The following is a 20,155-nucleotide window of genomic DNA, read 5'->3' on the forward strand; positions in this document are numbered from 1 at the left end:
TACTATCCGATTTCATCTGCTGTATAGTTATACCAATTTGGTGACCGGTGTTTTAATAACATAATTTTTCTGTTATCTGAGGTACACCCTTAGCACATGCAAGCTATTGATTCTATGTTTTGCTACTATCATTATTATCCACTGGCACGAGATGTACTGGCAGTAACAGAGTAACATTGGCAGAACTGCTGTGTAACTATGCAATTATGTCATACTTTAAAAAAATGTCCGATTTTTTTCATTTGTAACCATATCTGCAAACTGGTAAGACCAGTGCCCCTCTGCTGCATTACGTAGTGGAGTTTAAGACTGAGACTTTTTTTTCTCAGATAAGATGACTCCTGTTTTCCCATTATCCATCTGCACAGGAAGTGATATATGTTCAGTTCGCTGATTTCCCACCCCCTGTACCGTGCACCTCTCAGGGCACCAGCACTGATTTAATGTACATTACACTGCAGATGTGCAGTTGACGTGCTGCTGGTGTGGCTAAGAAAAGCCCGTCTTTGCCAATCCAGTACTAGGCACCCTGGTTCTCCATCCTACCTACTGTTACCTACTGTACTCCTCCATGCTCTTAACCCTGGCTGCTGCTCACTGAACTGTTGCCACATCATCACACAACACAGAAGGAGCATTCACATGTGCCTCCTGCATGTTCTCATGCACTCTCCCACTCCCACCACTTTTGCACCAACAGCACCCCACTTGCTCACACGCACATAAATCAGCATCTTGCTCACACAGACCATACTCGCATGTATAGTCCTCCGCACCAGCTGGCTCACCAAACTCACCACAGAGTTATGGGACCTACTGCACAACTATGCTCTTGACCTGCTCTTTTTCACAGAAACATAGCTAAACCTAATCTTGGCACTAGGCATTGCTTCAGCTATCCCCACCGACTACAAAATTTCCAGGCATGACCGTTAGCACAAGCCCAGAGGTGTAGTCTCCATCCTATTCAAAGATGCCATCAGCTTCACCACCTACACAAACACCCCTACCAGCGACATGGAACACCTCACTCTCAAGTTATGGATCACAGTCAACTTTTCCCTGGGCAGAATCCTCTTATACAGATCAACAGGGTGCCATACTAATTTCGCTAGTGACATCACAGACTTTGTTGCACCCCTTGTCATCAACCTTCTTCTACCTCTTAGACTTATACTTTCACCTAGAAGACTGCACTAACCCAAACTTTAGAAAGCCTCCTTAGCTTTGGCCTCACCCAGCACATCACTAAACCCACCCACACTGCCAGACATCTATTGGACCCAATTTTCTCCTCATTCAGCAACATCACAGTTGAGAAGCCATCAGCTATAATCTGGACAGTCCATGCCCTCGTGAGTTTCAGCATTCCCATCCTGCACGACCACAGACGTACCACTACTGGAAACACCCATCATCAATGGAGTCCTCGCATATCAGCCACCAGAATCCCGCAGCAACTTCTGCAACCTCGTCAGCGACCTAGTCACCCCCTTTGCTATCAACTCCACAGACTTCTTACTTTTAGGTGTCCTGAGCTTCCATCTCGACAGTTCCTCAGACCCCAACACCACAGACCTACTGGACAGCCTGCAGAACATTGGCCTCACTCAGCTTATGAAAGGTACCACGCACGCCGTCGGACACACTGTGGACCCCATCTTTACCTCCAGCGAAGGAATCAAGGTCAGCCACATTACCCTTCTCACATTGACGCACCATTCAGTTCAGCATCTCGACCCCGCCCATCACACTGACTGAGAGGCCACTCACCACTAGCCTCAGCAGGAAGAATTTATCCAAAGCCAGATGGCTCAACATCCTACAGCTCCAGCCCCATTCTTCTCCGACGAAGCCAACAGAAACACAGAATGCTTGAATAAATGGATCACCATCAGCCCGACATCATTGCACCCTCCACAACACTAATTCTAATAGGGCAAACAAACAAGAGAGCAAGAACACCAACACACTCAGAGTCCAAGAGATGATGCAAACAATTAGAGAAAAAATGGAAAACCTCATACAGGCCCGCTTCCGGTGATGACTACAAGACTCCACTCAGGGTCTTCCACCATGAACTCAGAGGCCAGGAAGAAAGCCCTGACCCAGAGAAGCCAGTCACAACATATAGAACTCTTCTCAAACATTAAGGATTGCACTCCCCTTTCAGCTACCTCCAACTCCATTACCCCGTCCAAGACAAGTGCAACCAATTTTCAGACTTCGTCCAGGATAATATATCTACACTCTGCAGGAATTTCGGCCCCCAACCACTTCCTACTGACCGCCTCATCACAGACTACCAGCACCAGGAACACCACACTCATGGAGTGGACACCGCTGACTAGCAAGGACACAGTGGATATAATGGCATCCATCCACTCAGAAGCCCTATGGACCCATGCCCCCACCACCTTTTTAACCTTGGGAGAACCACGATCAGCACAGCATCCAAAATCGACACCATCTTTCCGGCTGCCTGGAAGCACGCAGATGTCACCCCATTCCTCAAAAAACTTTCCTCAGATCCCGAAATCCTTAACACCAACTGTCTCCCTGCTCCCCTTCACAGCCAGATCCATTGAGAAAGTAATCAGTCGGAAGCTCTCCCACCACCCTGAATGCTATGAACTCCTGAACAGCTCCCAATCAGGCTTCTCCAGAAACCACAGCACTGAGACGATCCTCATTGCAGGATCAAATGACATCCGCACCCTCCTAGATTGAGGCCAGACTCCAGCGCTCGTCCTCCTTGACCTATCCACTGTCTTCGATACAATCTTCCACCACACACTCCTCTCCAGACTCTATGAAGCCAGGATTCAAGGAACAGCCCTCAAGTGGACAGCCGCCTTCCTGACCAGAAGAACGCAAAGGCTTACACTCACATCTTTCACCTCCGAACCCAAGGACCTCATCTGCAGAGTCCAGCAAGGATCCTCACTCAGCACCGCACTCATCAACTTGTAAATTTCTCCTCTACCAAACATCATTCGGTCCCATGAACCCAGCATCTCATACACTGATGACACCAACTTGTCCTATCCTTCTCAGAGAACTTCAACACCATCAAAAGTAACTTCAAACTATGCATGCTGGACATGGCCAACTGGATGAAAGCTAACCGCCACAAACTCAATGCAGATAAGACAGAAGTGCTAATTTTCGGCAACAAAATCTCACACAGAGACTCCACCTGGGGTAGAACTTGGCCCCACTCCATCACCCTCGAACCATGCCAAAAACCTGTGCATCATCTTGTACACCAACCTCGCAATGAGACATAAAATCATCTCTGCAACCTCCACCTGCTTTTACATCGTTTGCATGCTTAAAAAATCTTCCGACGGTTCCCCCAAGACTCCAGGAAGGCTGTCACGTAGGCCCTTATCACAAGTAGACTGGACTATGGCAACAAACTCTACTACAGCATCTCCACCCACCTGATCCACAAGCTACAAACCATCCAAAATGTTGTCCCCAGGCAAGTATTCAACCTTCCTTGCCGCACGCACAACACACCTCATCTCCGATAACTACACTGGCTTCCCATTAAGAAAGGCTGCCAGTTTAAGATGCTCACCCACGCTTTCAAGCCCTTACATAACCAGGGACCCACCTATCTCAACCATTGCCTTCTCTTCTACCACCCTACCAGAAATCTCTGCATCACTCACGCTTACCCACACCCCCAGCATCCACAGAAGCAAAACTGGAGGCCGATCTTCCTTTTACATGTCATCCAAGTTCTGGTATGACCTTGCCCTGCATACCAGCGGAACAGCCACATCGCTCAAGATATTCTGCAAGGAACTCAAAACCTGGCTCTTCATCCGATCCTCCTTGCCACTCCTGCCACATCCATACATCTGCACTGCACCTACTTAGCTCCTGGATACCCTCACAAGTTACAAGCTTCGCTTTACACATCCACATTATATTACAACAGCTTAATCACCTCCCCTAAAGGTCAACCCACATGCAAGAGCCCAACCACAGGTCAGCTGGTACACGGGGAACTCAGGCTAACTAAATACAACTAACCTGGAGCGCAAATGAGGACAACCCAGGACACCATAGAAGAAGACCTCGTCAAATCAGCCCTAAGACTGCAGCCACCAGGTCATATAAAAAAATAGAAACGCACAGCTCTTTCAAATTGCATCAACACTAGCACTGTCAGCAATGAAAACTTCACCGCCATTAAAGATTTCATCACGCCTCCAGCAACATCACCCCCTCACGAGACCTTTGCAACAAGTTCTCAGAATTCTTCTGTAATATAATTTCATTTATAGCAACTTTGACCCTTACCTGGACTAGCCACTGTTGCTACTCAATTTCCTATCATGGCTTATTGAGCCCAGATTTTGTGGCCTACCTTCACCACCATCGAATTGGCCACTACCGTGAAGACCATCCACTCAGGAATGCCATCAGACCCTGTCCCTACCACACTTTATCAAAAGGACTACATAGGATCACCAAAGCTCTAACACACTTTCTCAATACCTCCAGTGACTCAGCCACATTCCTGGACAACTGGAAAAATGCCACCATCATGTCCCTGCTTAGGTAACCATCCCCAACCCAGTCACACTTTTCAGTAGCCCAATCAGTTGAAATTGTTTCTTTACTTTCTGTGTGATCTTCCCCTGCCCTCCAGTATTTGCCACCCATTATGTGGCTGCTAGTTTACAGGGTTTTCTGGGCAGCCCAACTGCTGCCACCCCTCAGATAGGTTTCTGCCCTCTTGCTGCTTGATCTGATCAAGCCCAGGAAGGCAGAACACATGATTACCTTTGGGAGAAGGAGGTAACACCCTCTCACTTTGGAAATAGGTGTGACTGGCTTTGAAGGGGTAGCCTCCTTAAGTCACTGGTATGCTTTGAAGGGCACATTTGGTGCCCTCTGTGCATAAACCAGTCCAAACCGGTTCAGTGGACCCCCCCCAATCCCTGCTCTAGTGCAAATCTTCTAGCATTGCAGGTTGTAGTTACCAGAGTGGTGTTGCTGGTCTGGTTGGCCGTGGAGCAAACCTCAGAAAAAGAGGAATGTGGTCCGAAAGGGCTTGTCCCAGGTATTCTATGGTTCGCAGCGCATGACATAACCCTGCTGAGCAGAACAGCCTGTCTATCCTGGTGTGTAAGTTGTGTATGGGTGAGTCCCGCTCCCTTCTGTGCTGGAGTCTCCACAAATCAGTGAGGTCCCATTGTCCGAACCATTCCCTGAACCCCACTGCCAGTTACCAGGCCAGCTCCCCCTGCAATGGGGGAGTAGAGTGGTCCAGCTGGATGTCATCAACACAGTTAAAATCCCCTCCCATCAAGAGGTCACCCCTCAGCATCGAACCCACCCGCGCCGATAATTTATGGAAAAAAACAAGTTGGGCTCGATTTGGGGCATAATCACTACCCAGGGTGACCTCTCCCCCATTAGCCTGCCTGAGACCAGCACATAACCCCCCTCCATATCAATGAGTGCGTGCAGGGGCTCAAAAGGAACTCAAGGTTTCAACCAAAGCAATGCCCCTCTAGCGTAGGCAGAATAGGAGGTAGCATAGAGCTGGTCCGCTGTCTCAACCCCCTCCAGGTGTGTTTCTCTAACATTGCTGTATGGACACCTCTGCAATGGAGGTACTGGTAAACTTTGTAACGCTTAGTTGCCGATCCAAGACCCGGACATTCCATGTCAAGCATTTAATAAGGTGTGACATGGTAGCTATATGCCTATTGAAACATTAACCATGACCCCATAATGAACCCTCCAACCCCAGGGCCGAAGGACAACGGCCTTCTGCCCAAACAAGTAGACTTATGCAGACGAAACCACTTCTCCTGTATTGTTCCCGGGCGCTCCTTCAGAGAGCATGGTGATGGGGGTGAAGCTTCCAGCACTCAAAGGCCAGCATTGTCGCTCCTTCCCATCGAATGCAATAGTAGTCGACTTCAGGTGTGCCCCAGCAACAAAGAGAGACCTTGTCGTCCTCCTCCTCTATACATATACATTCTATGTATATTCTATACATTCACTCTACATCTGGCATTGCTCGTCGGTCTGGAGGTCCACAACTGCCAGCTTTGAGCCAAAGAGCGCTGGTCAGGCTGGCTCCTGCTATGTCCCGAGGTGCCCAAGACACAGCAAACACTTTGGGTTTTGACAGCGGGACCTGTAAAGCAGAGGACAGAGATACAATACTTCTGGAAGCAGGGAGCTGCAGTCAAAGCAGCTCCGTGCTTCATGAAGCATTGGCACTGCCTTAAGGTTTCCCCAGCAGTGCCAGATAGTCCGTAAGGACATTGGGCCATATGTACAAACACTTTTTCCCATAGACCCAGAATGGGTAAAAACCTTTGCTACATCTGGCCCATTGTTCTGAAAACTAAAAATAAATATAAATAAAAAGTAGGGACCGGGGGGGAGCTCTTGAAGGCAGTCCCACCTAGCCCGTAAATGGCTTTATAATAAATATTAAATAAATGTAAAAAAAGAAAAAGTAAGGGCTTCCCCTGCGGTCTCTACTTTTTTATATATATTTTTTTCACTACAAAGCCCACAAAGGGCTAGTTTGAGTTCATCTGGACTCCTTTTCCTTTTTGTTTTTTTTCTTTAATTTTCTTTTATTTATTTAAAATAATTTACTTTTAAAAAATATATTAAATACTTTTTGTTTGTTAAATCTAACAAAAATATCTTATTCTAAGTATATGAGAGATTTAAGCCTTAAAAAAAAATATTTCTCTCACTTTATCTTTCTGTCTCTTTCAATCAATTTCTGACACACCCAATTAAACACTTACATACCCACTCACAGATACACTCAAGCACCCACTCACAGACCAACTGACACCCTCATGCAGCCACTCGGAGACCCGCGCACAGACTGAAGCAGCCACTAGAACAATGATGTATGCACTCTCATACACAGACCGACAATCTGACAGCCACTCTCACCCCCAGATGCACCCTCTCACATCCATGCTCACACTCAGAGAAGCTGCGGTTAACTCCTGCTGCGCACGGCGAAAGGGCTGTGCAAAGCGTGGGTTTGAGTGGTTGGGGAGTTTTGACCGTAGGGCCTGGCTGCATGCCAGGTCTTGCGGGCAACCTCCTCTGCACGTGGGTGAAGGAGGTACAAGGTTAGGGGTTTATGGGGGGTTGGCCTCAGGGCCTGGCCTGTGGCCAAGCGCAGCAGGCGTTGTGGTGTTTGGATTAACGTATAGTAATGACTATGCGTTAAAGAAGACATTGAAATTCACTGAAAAAAAACAAAGGTTACAGGGACGTTATAGTTAGGGTCTGAATTTACTCATACAAAACCTTAGAAAATCAGCAGTTATAGGTACCTCATCTAATTATAACTGGGGCTCCCGTAATGCACTGCTTATGACCTCACATATTATATCACTCATGACATGGTCAGTGACATCACCGATGACATAATTCAGTGAATGTAAGTGTTGTATTGATGTGTGAGTAGGTGTGTGAGTGTGTCTGTGGGTGAATGAGTGAATAATTTGCTCAATGGGAGACTGAAAGGATGTGTAAGGTGAGCAAGTGACTGTGTAAGCAGCTGCATTACATTTAGTGAGTGGGTCTGTGAGTGGCTGCATGTGTGAGTGAGTTGGTGTCAGAGTGGTTGTCTGGGTAAGTGAATCAGTGTCACTATTGGTGAGTGACTTGGTGAGTCACTTACTGTTTGGCTGTAAGCATAACTGAGTGGCTGTTTCAGTAACTATATGAGAGTCAGTGAGTGTGAGTAGCTGTATCGTAACTGAGTTGGTGAATCAGTTTTTTTTTTTCTTCAGTGAATTTTATATATATATATATATATGTTCGATGGCATGTGTAGCTGCAGATACACATGCTATGCATATCCCGCCATCTAGTGTTGGGCTCGGAGTGTTACAAGTTGTTTTTCTTCGAAGAAGTCTTTTCGAGTCACGAGATCGAGGGACTCCTCCCATTTCGGCTCCATTGCGCATGGGTGTCGACTCCATCTTAGGTTGTTTTTTTTCCGCCATCGGGTTCGGACGTGTTCCTCTTCGCTCCGTGTTTCGGTTGGTAAAGTTAGTTGAATTTAGGAAAAATGTGACGGTATTGTTTGCGTTCGGTATCTGGTTAGTTAGCATAGATCGACACCGAATCAAGAACAACTCCGGTAGCCCTTCAGGGCTTCTAACCCCTTAGATCTATTACAACTAGAAGTCCAAGCGTTGTTACAAAAAGACGCAATAGAACTGGTACCCAACCATCAGAAAGGAACAGGTGTTTATTCCCTGTATTTTCTAATACCCAAAAAGGACAAAACTCTAAGACCCATCTTAGATCTCAGAACACTAAATCTTTACATCAAATCAGATCACTTTCACATGGTGACACTTCAAGACGTAATCCTGTTACTCAAACAACAAGACTACATGTCAACATTAGACCTCAAAGATGCTTACTTCCATATACCTATACATCTTTCCCACAGAAAATACTTAAGGTTTGTAATCCAAGGAGTACATTACCAATTCAAAGTGTTACCATTCGGGATAACAGCACCACCAAGGGTATTTACAAAATGCCTTGCAGTAGTAGCTGCACATATCAGAAGACAGCACATACACGTATTCCTGTATCTAGACGATTGGTTAATCAAAACCAGCACTCAGAAACAGTGTCTTCAACACACAAAAAATGTCATAGAAACCCTTCACAAACTAGGGTTCTCACTAAACTACCAAAAATCACACTTACAGCCGTGTCAAATACAACAATACTTAGGAGCAACAATCAACACCAAAAAAGGGATTGCCACTCCAAGTCCACAAAGGGTACAAGCATTTCAAAACGTAATACAAAGCATGCACCCAAACCAAAATTATCAGGTAAAATTAGTGATGAAACTACTAGGCATGATGTCCTCATGCATAGCCATTGTCCCAAACGCAAGATTACACATGCGGCCCTTACAACAGTGCCTCGCAACACAATGGACACAAGCACAGGGTCAACTTCAAGATCTAGTGTTGATAGACCGCCAAACACACACCTCGCTTCAATGGTGGAATCCTGTAAATTTAAACCAGGGGCGGCCTTTCCAAGACCCAGTGCCTCAATACGTAATCACAACAGATGCTTCCATGGTAGGGTGGGAGCACACCTCAACAAACACAGCATCCAGGGACAATGGGACACTAAGCAGAAACAACTTCATATAAATCAACTAGAATTACTAGCAGTGTTTCTAGCGTTGAAAGCATTTCAACCACTAATAGCCCACAAACACATTCTTGTCAAAACAGACAACATGACAACAATGTATTACTTAAACAAACAGAGAGGGACACACTCATCACAACTGTGTCTCTTAGCACAGAAGATTTGGCATTGGGCAATTCACAATCACATTCGCCTAATAGCGCAATACATCCCAGGAATTCAAAACCAGTTGGCAGACAATCTCAGTCGAGATCACCAACAAATCCACAAATGGGAAATTCATCCCCAGATACTACAGACCTACTTCAAAAAATGGGGAACACCGCAAATAGACCTATTCGCAACAAAAGAAAACGCAAAATGCCAAAACTTCGCATCCAGGTACCCACAGCCTCACTCCAAGGGCAATGCGTTATGGATGAGTTGGTCAGGGATATTTGCTTACGCTTTTCCCCCTCTCCTACTCCTTCCGTATCTCTTAAACAAATTGAGTCAAAACAAACTCAAACTAATACTAATAGCACCAACTTGGGCACGACAACCTTGGTGCATAACACTACTAGACCCGTCAGTAGTGCCTCATATCAAACTACCAAACAAACCAGATCTGTTAACTCAACACAAACCACAGATCAGACACCCGAATCCAGCATTGCTCAATCTAGCAATCTGGCTCCTGAAGTCTTAGAATTCGGACATCTAGACCTTACACAAGAATGTATGGAGGTCATCAAACAGGCTAGAAAACCTACTACAAGACATTGCTACGCAAATAGATAGAAACGATTTGTTTATTAGTGTCATAATAATCAAATTCAACCATTACACGCGTCCGCAAAAAACATTGTAAGCTACTTACTACACTTACAAAAGTCTAAGTTAGCTTTTTCAACCATTAAAATACATCTCACAGCAATTTCTGCCTATCTGCAAATTACACATTCTACTTCACTATTTAGAATCCCAGTCATAAAAGCATTTATGGAGGGTCTAAAAAGGATCATTCCACCAAGAACACCGCCAGTTCCTTCGTGGAACCTCAATATTGTATTAACACGACTCATGGGTCCGTCATTCGAACCCATGCACTTGTGTGAAATGCAATACTTAACCTGGAAAGTAGCCTTCCTAATAGCTATCACATCTCTCAGAAGAGTAAGTGAAATACAAGCTTTTACCATACAGGAACCCTTTATACAAATACACAAGCATAAAGTGGTTTTACGCACAAATCCAAAATTTTTGCCAAAAGTTATATCACCGTTCCACTTAAACCAAACAGTGGAACTCCCAGTGTTTTTTCCAGAACCAGACTCTGTAGCTGAAAGAGCATTACATACATTAGACATTAAAAGAGCACTAATGTATTACATTGATAGAACCAAACAATTTCGCAAAAGAAAACAATTGTTTGTAGCTTTCCAAAAACCTCATACAGGGAATCCAATATCCAAACAAGGCATTGCTAGATGGATAGTTAAATGTATTCAAACCTGTTATGTTAAAGCAAAAAGAGAACTGCCTATTACACCAAAGGCACACTCCACTAGAAAGAAAGGCGCCACAATGGCCTTTCTAGGGAATATACCAATAACAGAAATATGTAAGACAGCCACATGGTCTACGCCTCATACATTCACTAAACACTACTGTGTAGATGTGTTAACAACACAACAAGCCACAGTAGGACAGGCAGTACTACGAACATTATTTCAAACAACTTCAACTCCTACAGGCTAAACCACCGCTTTTGGGGAGATAACTGCTTACTAGTCTATGCATAGCATGTGTATCTGCAGCTACACATGCTATCGAACGGAAAATGTCACTTACCCAGTGTACATCTGTTCGTGGCATGAGACGCTGCAGATTCACATGTGCCCTCCCACCTCCCCGGGAGCCTGTAGCCGTTAAAAGTTGATAAAAATAAACTTGTACTTTATAAATTTTTAAATATATCACTTTTTTATCACACTATGTACATATATACTTACTCCATTGCATGGGCACTATTACTATATACACTACTCCTACCTCACCCTCTGCGGGGAAAACAATCTAAGATGGAGTCGACGCCCATGCGCAATGGAGCCGAAATGGGAGGAGTCCCTCGATCTCGTGACTCGAAAAGACTTCTTCGAAGAAAAACAACTTGTAACACTCCGAGCCCAACACTAGATGGCGGGATATGCACAGCATGTGAATCTGCAGCGTCTCATGCCACGAACAGATGTACACTGGGTAAGTGACATTTTCCATATATATATATATATATATATATATTTATATATATATATATATATACACACACACACACACTCACAATTATATAGTTTAAAATTATTTAATTTTACTTATCATTTCTTTACAGTTTATTCCTGTATATTAAACCTCTATACTGTATATATAATTTACAATTGTTTCATATATACGTATATATATTCACACAAAAAAAACAAGGGTTGCAGGGACGTTAGAGTTAGGTTCTATAACTTGCACCCCATCATGCACAGTTTTCTCATCAATAATGTTACTGCAAATGGTACAGTGATATTGTCAATGATGTCACGAGTGATGTAATATCTCGGGTAATTAGCAGTGCATTTCGTAGGCGTGAGTTATAGTTACCTTAGGACACGAGTTATAATTACTTTAAAAAACATCTGAATTTATAAGGTTTTGTGCTGAACCTAACAGCATCCCTGTAACCTTTGTTTTTTTTTTTAGTGAATTTCTAAGGGTTTTTGTAATTCTTTTTTCTAACTATAACGTCCCTGTAACCTTTGGTTTTTTTCAGTGAATTCCTAGGGATTTTTTTAACTTTGAGTAAGATGCCCAGCGCAATGCACAGGTTGTTGGCTGCAGGGCCTGGCCTGGCATTGTGCTGCCCCCATCCATGCTTGCTGCTCCTGCACCGGCCCTCCTTGCCATCCATTGTCCAAGTCCATGCCCATGCTCCTTCAATACAGTTCTCTATGGCGATTGTTCTGCCACTGCCCTTCGCGTCGGCTCTAAACAGTTAGCTTGGTGCCCCATCTACCTCCTCCCTACCCTCTGTCTGAGTCCATGAAATAGACCCTTCCCTGCTGCACTGCCTGGTCTGATGTGCTGCTACTGCCCTCCATTTACCTTCATCTCCCTGACCACTCTTCCTGCCCTTTGTTGCCCAAAACTGTGCCCCATCGTTGCCCTCCTGCTTAGCATCTGTGCTTAGCGTGCTACCCCTAACCCCCGTACTTAATTTGTAAATATAAACATGCCAGTGCTCAAAACCCTCCTCTTAAACATGCGGCTGCTGAATGTGTGAGCACAGGTTACTGAGGCAATGTAATCCTGAAGCTATTTCGGGTCTCTTCAGTCCATTTACAGCGACCCCCTGACCCCTCAGCTCACTCCTGCAGCTTTCTGCTTTCTCCCATTGTGAGGCTTATTCGTTTTTCTCTTCATCTGTCTTTCTCATATGTGTCTTTTGCTTGCAGTAAATGCTTGAGGCAGAAAAATAAGTGTCGGTCCTCAAATATAAGTGCTGGTGTTCTTCACTGGAAACACCAAGCACAAATTAAGCACTGCCTACCCCGCCTTCCTTTGCCCTCCAATGTCTGTGTGCATGTCCCTGTTCCCTCCTTTTCGCCCACCATGCTCCATAGACATACCACTGTTCCTCCCATCTACTCTGCTGCCACCTGTCACTGCCACCTTCACCCTGTCTTTCCAAGTTCTCTGCCCCTAGAATCTCCCTCCTGCCCTCCATAGTCCGTTTTGCTTCCACTCCCTTCTGCCCTCCATGCACTGTAGTGCTGCAACTGCTCTTCCTGCATGCCCTGCATGGTCTCTTGCGAAGCTCTATCCCTTCCCTGTCTGTCCGGTATGGTCAGCTTGCTGCCCTTGCCTGTTTCCCCTCTGCTCGCTGATGTCCATGGCCCTGCCCCCTCCCTATTGCTTTCCATTGGGTGCTGTGCTGCACTGCCGTCCCGCTTGCCCTGTGTTGAATATTGGGCTGCTGCAACCCCTGACACCTGCCCTGTAAGGCCAATTTGGTGCCCCTGCCCAACTCCCACATGCCCTCTGATATCCAGGTCCATGTTCCTACCCCATTCCTCCTGCCCTCCGTGAGTCAATGTACCGTACTTGCCAACATTTTCAACTTGATAAGAGGAAGATTTTGAAAAAGAAACGTGGGAGATTGATTTACCCCATAAACTTACATTGAAAAAGAGGAAATTTTAGGCAGGAGACAGATTAAAAAAAGCCCTTTGGGCTGAAAAACCTTGGGAGTCTCGTGCCTGATTCGGGTTCTGGTGGCATGTATGGTTGTACTACTAGTGCCTCTTCATCTGCCCTCAATGGCTTGTTATATTGCCACAGCCTCTCTTACCTATCCTGCATGATAGGTTTGTTGCCCCTGTCCCCATTTCCCCTGCCCTTCCTCGTGCGTTGTGGTGCCACTGCCCTACCCGCCTACCCATCATGGTCAACTTGTTGCCTCTGCACCCTCCTCCCTGCCCTCAAGTATCCGTGTCCATGACCTCTGCCTCCCCACAGTATTCTAATGAAAAACTAGATTGCTAACATTATATATTTATTTCAAACGTGTGGCATGCCTGAAGTCATCTTGATGTAATCAAAACTGTAATACCTAAAGCATTTCCTTTAGAAATTGTAAAAATGTGAAGATCTTATTTACATAGAAATTATGGTTAGTGTTCTCAAAAATAAAATGAGGACATATTGTCTGAGTTCCCAAGTAGTGACAAAGTATTTTAAAATTATTTAGCTATATAAAACTACAAAAATCAAAGAAATTAAGTGTTTGGAATACTTCTGTCCTTGGCTATACTGGGGCTACATTTGGGTGATATTTGTGCTATATTTGGGATCTTTTTTTGTCTCTGATGGTCATCTTGGGAGACTTACTTTTTATGAAGCTCCCTAATCTCCTTGTTTACTGCAGTATCCTCAGTAGAAAATGCTTTTAGTTTTTGACTCTGATTCCATCAAGATGGCGTTAGGAATTGCTCATTAGAACATAGTAATAAAGCTGCTGATCACCTGGGAGTTAACTGGCAGTCTGTTGCTGCTGTTGAAAGTGCATGTTTCAGTCTGCATGTCATAATGTTTTAATAAAATGGAAGAGGAAATATTTGAGAACTCACATTAAACATGTCCTAATTTTTCTATTTACAGTGCTAACCGTAATTTATATGACAAATTTGAACCACCTTATTGTGTTCATTTTTAAATTAAATTTTTAAGTTTTACCATTTTGATTCAATCAAGATGGCTTCAGGTGTGTCACAGTTTTGTCATAAGTAAGACTGGAAGTGCTCTAGTTGTTCTCTGGAATACTCTGGGAGGCTACAGTAGAACACAAGGGAATCATCTGACAGGCCGCTCCTGTTGGTAGTACATGTTTCACTGAGAATATCAGACTTCAGTCTCATATGGCTGAGAAAGATAGTTCAAATTTACAGAAAATATCCTCTCATTTTAGCTTCTGAAGCACCTTCCATAACCTTGGTGGGAAAATCATGAGAAAAAGGTTTTCTCTCAAACATGATTCATGAAACCCCAGCAGGTTAAAATCACCTTAGAACAAACCACAATCCCTAAAACTAGTATGGTGCCATCAAGAAATGATTTATATTGTAACAAAATTTTTATATCATCCTTCATACGTTCTCCTTTTTGTGACCCTGAAAACCTGCCATTCACTACAATGCATTTCAATGGGGTGCTATTGTGTTTACTGGTCCCAAGATGGCTGCCATTACATTCTGGTTAAAGTGCTGACAGCCAATCACCATGAGATATGTGCTTAGGCTCTGCCCAGATATACAGATTTGGATTCTCTTTAATAACTCAATCTACTGATCAGATTCACACCAGATAAGAAAAAGGGTAATCTGCGGACCAAAACCTACCTTTGTGCCAAATTTGTTATAATTCCGTCAAGCGGTTTAGCCTGCAGACCTGTCTAAAGAGTCTCTGGGAATTGACGTGGGAAACACACTTTCTTTTACCATCCTCTTTCGTGTCCAGCTTGACTGATCACTCACAAGCTTTTCATGCACAAGACCCTTGTGCACACTTTGTTTTGGAAAATTTCGTGAAGATTTGTCAAATGGTGCCAAAGATATAGCCAAGTCAAAAAACACTTTTTATGTGGAACCTAGGCCCTAACTATACCTACTGGCGACCGACCACCCGTAGGTAATATATATCATTATATCTATCTATAATTTGATTCTTAATTTTTCTCCCTCAATTTTTGTCAGGGGTGTGCGGGTACACCCCTCCGCTTTTTTCATTAATCAGTGGTTTTTTTTTCTTCTTTTGTTGCAGTATCTCTTCTCCACCAACCCCACCCCCTTTCTAGGACGTAACCCCATTTTTTCTGTGTACCAAACACCCTAAACCCTTACATATACTCTGTACACCTAACAACTTACATGTGCATATGTGTACATATATATATTTCCTAATTCCTTATACATGTTTTCCTTTGTCCCTTTGTCCTCCCCCCCACCAGCAGCAGAAGTTGCAAACCTTTCAGAACAAAAGGATAATAAACAATCTTTATTATCCTTTCGTTGTGAAACGGGTGGGGCAATGGGTGATGAACGAGCAGTGAGGGTGTGTGCACGGCACTCCCCCCTCAGAGCGCATGTGTGTATGCGTCTTGGGCCAGCCAAACAAGCATGCGCAGTAGGCTCTCCAGCCAGGCACTATGTTGCTGGGCTGGAGAGCATGCACAGGCTCCCAGTCTGCTTGGGAACGCCCTGGCTGGGCGCTCACAGACAATCCTGGCGCTGCTCTGAGCAGCGTCGGGATTGGCCGCAGGGCAGGCTGGGAGCCTGTGCCTGCAGCGACGATGGAATGAGGAGCAGCGTGGCATGGGTCAGCGGATCAGGTACGTTTTTTTTGGTGTTTTTTTTGTTTTGTTTTTTTACATTTATTTATTGAATGTACAGACCAATGCGCCACACCCGCCCCGCCCCTTGTGAGCACAGCTAGCCGCGACTGGGTTGACCCCTCTGCGCAGAGACCTCTATACTGGGAAAAGGCTGTGCATGTTTAGGGTTTTGTCTTTTTGGACTCCCATGTGACCTCGCAGGGCCCCACTGACTTCAGCTGGATTGTGGCAGCAGTTTATTTTTTTATATTTCAAATTGTTGCCAAGCCTGTCTATTCTGTTTATTTTTCAGGAAATGGTGATCAAGACCACAGAGTCCTATTTGGGTGGCCACAGTATTTTCCTCTGTTGCAGCCAGCCAATCATATTGGTCGGTTCCGCAGGAACAGGCCAATCAAATTGCATTTTTCCCCACACTGAGCAATAGGAGTACTGCGTCACTAGATATCTATTTATTATGAATCTTCATTTCTCAAAACCTGCTAAACAGAGGTACACATAATCACAAAAAGCATGCTTTCTGGCTCAAGATGTAGCTTTCTTTCTGCCAAACACTGTGAGATTCTGTTAAGCCGTTTTTGCTGTAACTTTGTCTGAAGTTCCTATGGGGAAATGCATGGGATAAACACATTGCAGGACCCCCCCCCCCCCTTTCGTCTTAGCCCTGCGTGACACATGGATACTTTCCAGGAAGGAGCTGAGATGGATGCATTTTTTTATATATATATATATTTTGGAACATTTCATGAAGATTCATTAAACGGTGCCAAAAACACATTTTATTAGCAAACCAAGAAATCCATTTGCTATGGAAACTTGGACCTAACTATAATTACACAGTGGCGACTGCCACTATTTTATATATATATATATATATATATATATATATATATATATATATGTACACACACACACACACACATACATACACACAATTGTAGTTGCACTATTTACAAATGACTCTATATGAAAACCCCTCCTTGGTCACCCCGAAGCTCAAAATCCCCACCTGCTCCCGTAGCTGCTGAAGCTTCAACGCTGCAAAATTGGAAATGAAGAGATGCAAGGAAGAGACAATCCTACATCATGCCTTCTCGTTCTGTGCTCACAAATTAGCAAAAATATCCTAGTCTAGATCAGTCAAGCCCCCCCACGCCTCCCTCTTTCATAAGTAAGTAAACACACTTTGTTTTACAAAGTATCCCATCATATCCTAATATTTTCCTCTGACCACTCCTTTCCACTCCAGTATCCCCTTCTCCCATTATCCTTTCATGTTAATGCCTCCTGTCTTGTTCTTCCCTTTTTTGTGTAGCACTCGTTTAGTTTGTGGCTAGATCTGCACTTCTGTAATCTATCCATGCATTGACATGCAATAACAATAAGGCCGAAATCTCTGCTCCTGCATCTAGCTCAACCAGGAGCAACGCTCTCGACTACTTATGTATTCTGAAGGGAATGAAACCCTGACATTTCAAACAAGCGTTTTCACTGCATCCATCAGGCCTGCTATTCCAGCGAGAAAACCCGTTTTACAGTAAAGAATGGCTTTGTTCTAATCTTGTCCCTTTTTCTATAATTTCATCCCAACGCTATTGGTATCTGCCAAATAGTGTTTAGATAACCAATGTTGTTATGTTTTTCTAGTTCCCCTTTTGCATGTTATTCAGGCGCTTTATTATTCTGCTGCCCTTGTGGCTCTTTCAAAAATATTTATGTAGATATATGCTAAAAAATAAATACAATCTGTTAAACATTACATATGGTCACCTGCGTTTCAAGACCTTTTCAAGCAACCTTATAGTGTACTTTACATGTCTGAATTAATTTTTATAAATACATTTCAAGATCTTGCATAATGCCGCTAAGCAGTATTAGTGCAAATCATAGAATGCAAAATCACAAATTCATAGGGAGATGTTAAATGGAACATTTTTTTCTTTATAGAAATGCTATTCTCAGTATAGAATGGAACTGGTTCTCCAAAATACAAAGACTCCCTTTTTTTCTTTGAACAATGCTATGATTATTCATGTTTGTTTGAAGAACACCATTTACCAGTTTGTTATAAGAGATGTTGCAAGAGAAATCTGCGTCAATTGAGGTAGTAGAAAAGATTGATACAAGACTGTCAAGCTAAAGTTTAACAGTGTGATTTGACGGTCTAGTTTTAAAACGTTTTGCATTGCTCGTGGAACTAGAGGTATCGCGGAATTAGGTGAAGAATGTTTTTGTTTTTCAAACTGGTATTTTAATTAGATTATATATTTCAGAAGTCTGCATGCAACGCATTTGTAAAACTTTTGTTCCAATTCCACTGTCCTTAGAGTTTGGTTACTTATACATTGAGACAGTTATAGACCACAGTTGTGGTGGTACAATGCTCCTATCGGCCTAAGCCCCCAACACCCTGAAATGTCAAGACTGCGGATGGCCCCATTAAAATGCCTTAGCTGGGTTTTGAGGGAGTACCCCAGATGTCCACGGAACACATCCTTTCAGGCGGTCTTTCTTTCAGGTTACTACGAACATTAAAGGAAAACACTTTATCTTTTCTCTAAATCCTGATTCCCAGTTCGACAGTCTTATGAATTGATCTTTAACCTCCTCAGGCTGCCTCCCATCAGAGTACACAGATCATCTCACAAGACACAATGGGCCATTTTCACATGACTCCCACTTTTTGAAAACTGAAAATGATGTGCACATTTGTGGCACATGCTGCACTGTGCAACCCCTTTTATGCCTATATAATAACCAACCCTGTAGTGAATTGGCCATGACACTGCCAGATGATGATGATGCCATGTCTTTGTTGTATGAAACCCAAAAGTTAAAAACAAAAATCTCTTTACAAACAAACTTTACAAGGAATACACAGTGCCTTGTCTCTATTGTTGGGTTAACGTCTGCAGGGGATTTTAATGCGACTTTCGAGCCCTATTCAGTGGCCCAAGAACTCTACGAAGAAGAGGACATTTACTACGGTATTCCGCATCTAACATCGAACAAAAGTCTTAGAATGAGCAGAACAGCCTACCAAATTGTTGACATCACACTTGCATACAGTCTTCGTGCCTGTAGCGGCCGCTCCTGCTCAGACGCCAAACACCGCCCCACTTTTAAGCGAGGAGCTTATAGGAGCCACATGGACCATTTTTTACTGGAAATCTGTTTGTGGGGACATATGGTCGATATAGTGGTAACGGAACACGAAGAAAGCGACCACGAACCACTAGTTTTATGTACCGGGGTCTGCTGCTTATACTAGAAGCCTCTGACTCTAAGGACTATGCACAGCAGCTTGTCATGACCAATAACAAACCTAATATTAAGTGGAACGCTGTTAGTTCCTCATTGGGTTCCCTTACATCGATATATAGCCTATTAGTAGAACAAATGGATCATATGCTCCGTTTACCTGAGGATGGGGACAGGCTTATGGCAGCACACTTAGAATTATTTAACTCCCTCAAAAGACACTTTATTAAAGAGACAGCTGCCAAAAAAAGGAATAAGTGCAGTGAGAGGTGGTTCAACCATTCGTGTAGGGAAGCTAAGCTTAAGCGATTGAGGGACTTGAGAAGGGGGGTTTGAGAGCCTATAAGACAATCAAGAGAGGGCTATAAACAGGAACTCATCAAGGCCCGTAGGAGCTGGGAGGAAGCAAGGTGGGCTGCTCTTCTGGATTCCGCAAGAGCTAATGCCACCTCCAAGTTCTGGAAGCTGATTTCAAGTGATAGTGGTGACTCCTGGCCTCTGCCTGGTACCTCGATCCTCCCTGTAACATGGGTACAACATTTTGGGTCTCTTTATACAGGGGCAGATTTACCAAACTTCAGGGACTTGGTCGAAATTAGGAAACCTGATATACCCCAATCAGATTCACCTTAGTAGAAACTAAAGCAGCAATAACCTCTTTGAAGTGGGGAAAGGCCCCGGTCTTGATAAAATTCCTGGTGATCTTTACAAATCGAACCCCAAAATCTGGGCCCCTTATCTGAATTTGGTTTGTATTGCAGTCGCCGC

General features: G+C 43.9%; 1 protein-coding gene across 1 annotated transcript in view; it reads left to right on the forward strand.

Annotated features, from left to right (window-relative positions):
* The window catches only part of MLH1 (mutL homolog 1), a 340,404-nt gene that overhangs the window by 149,222 nt on the left and 171,027 nt on the right, over nt 1-20,155 (forward strand). The window lies entirely within an intron of this gene.

This window comes from Pleurodeles waltl, chromosome 2_1, assembly GCF_031143425.1.
Source record: "Pleurodeles waltl isolate 20211129_DDA chromosome 2_1, aPleWal1.hap1.20221129, whole genome shotgun sequence".
In the NCBI taxonomy this organism is placed as follows: domain Eukaryota; kingdom Metazoa; phylum Chordata; class Amphibia; order Caudata; family Salamandridae; genus Pleurodeles; species Pleurodeles waltl.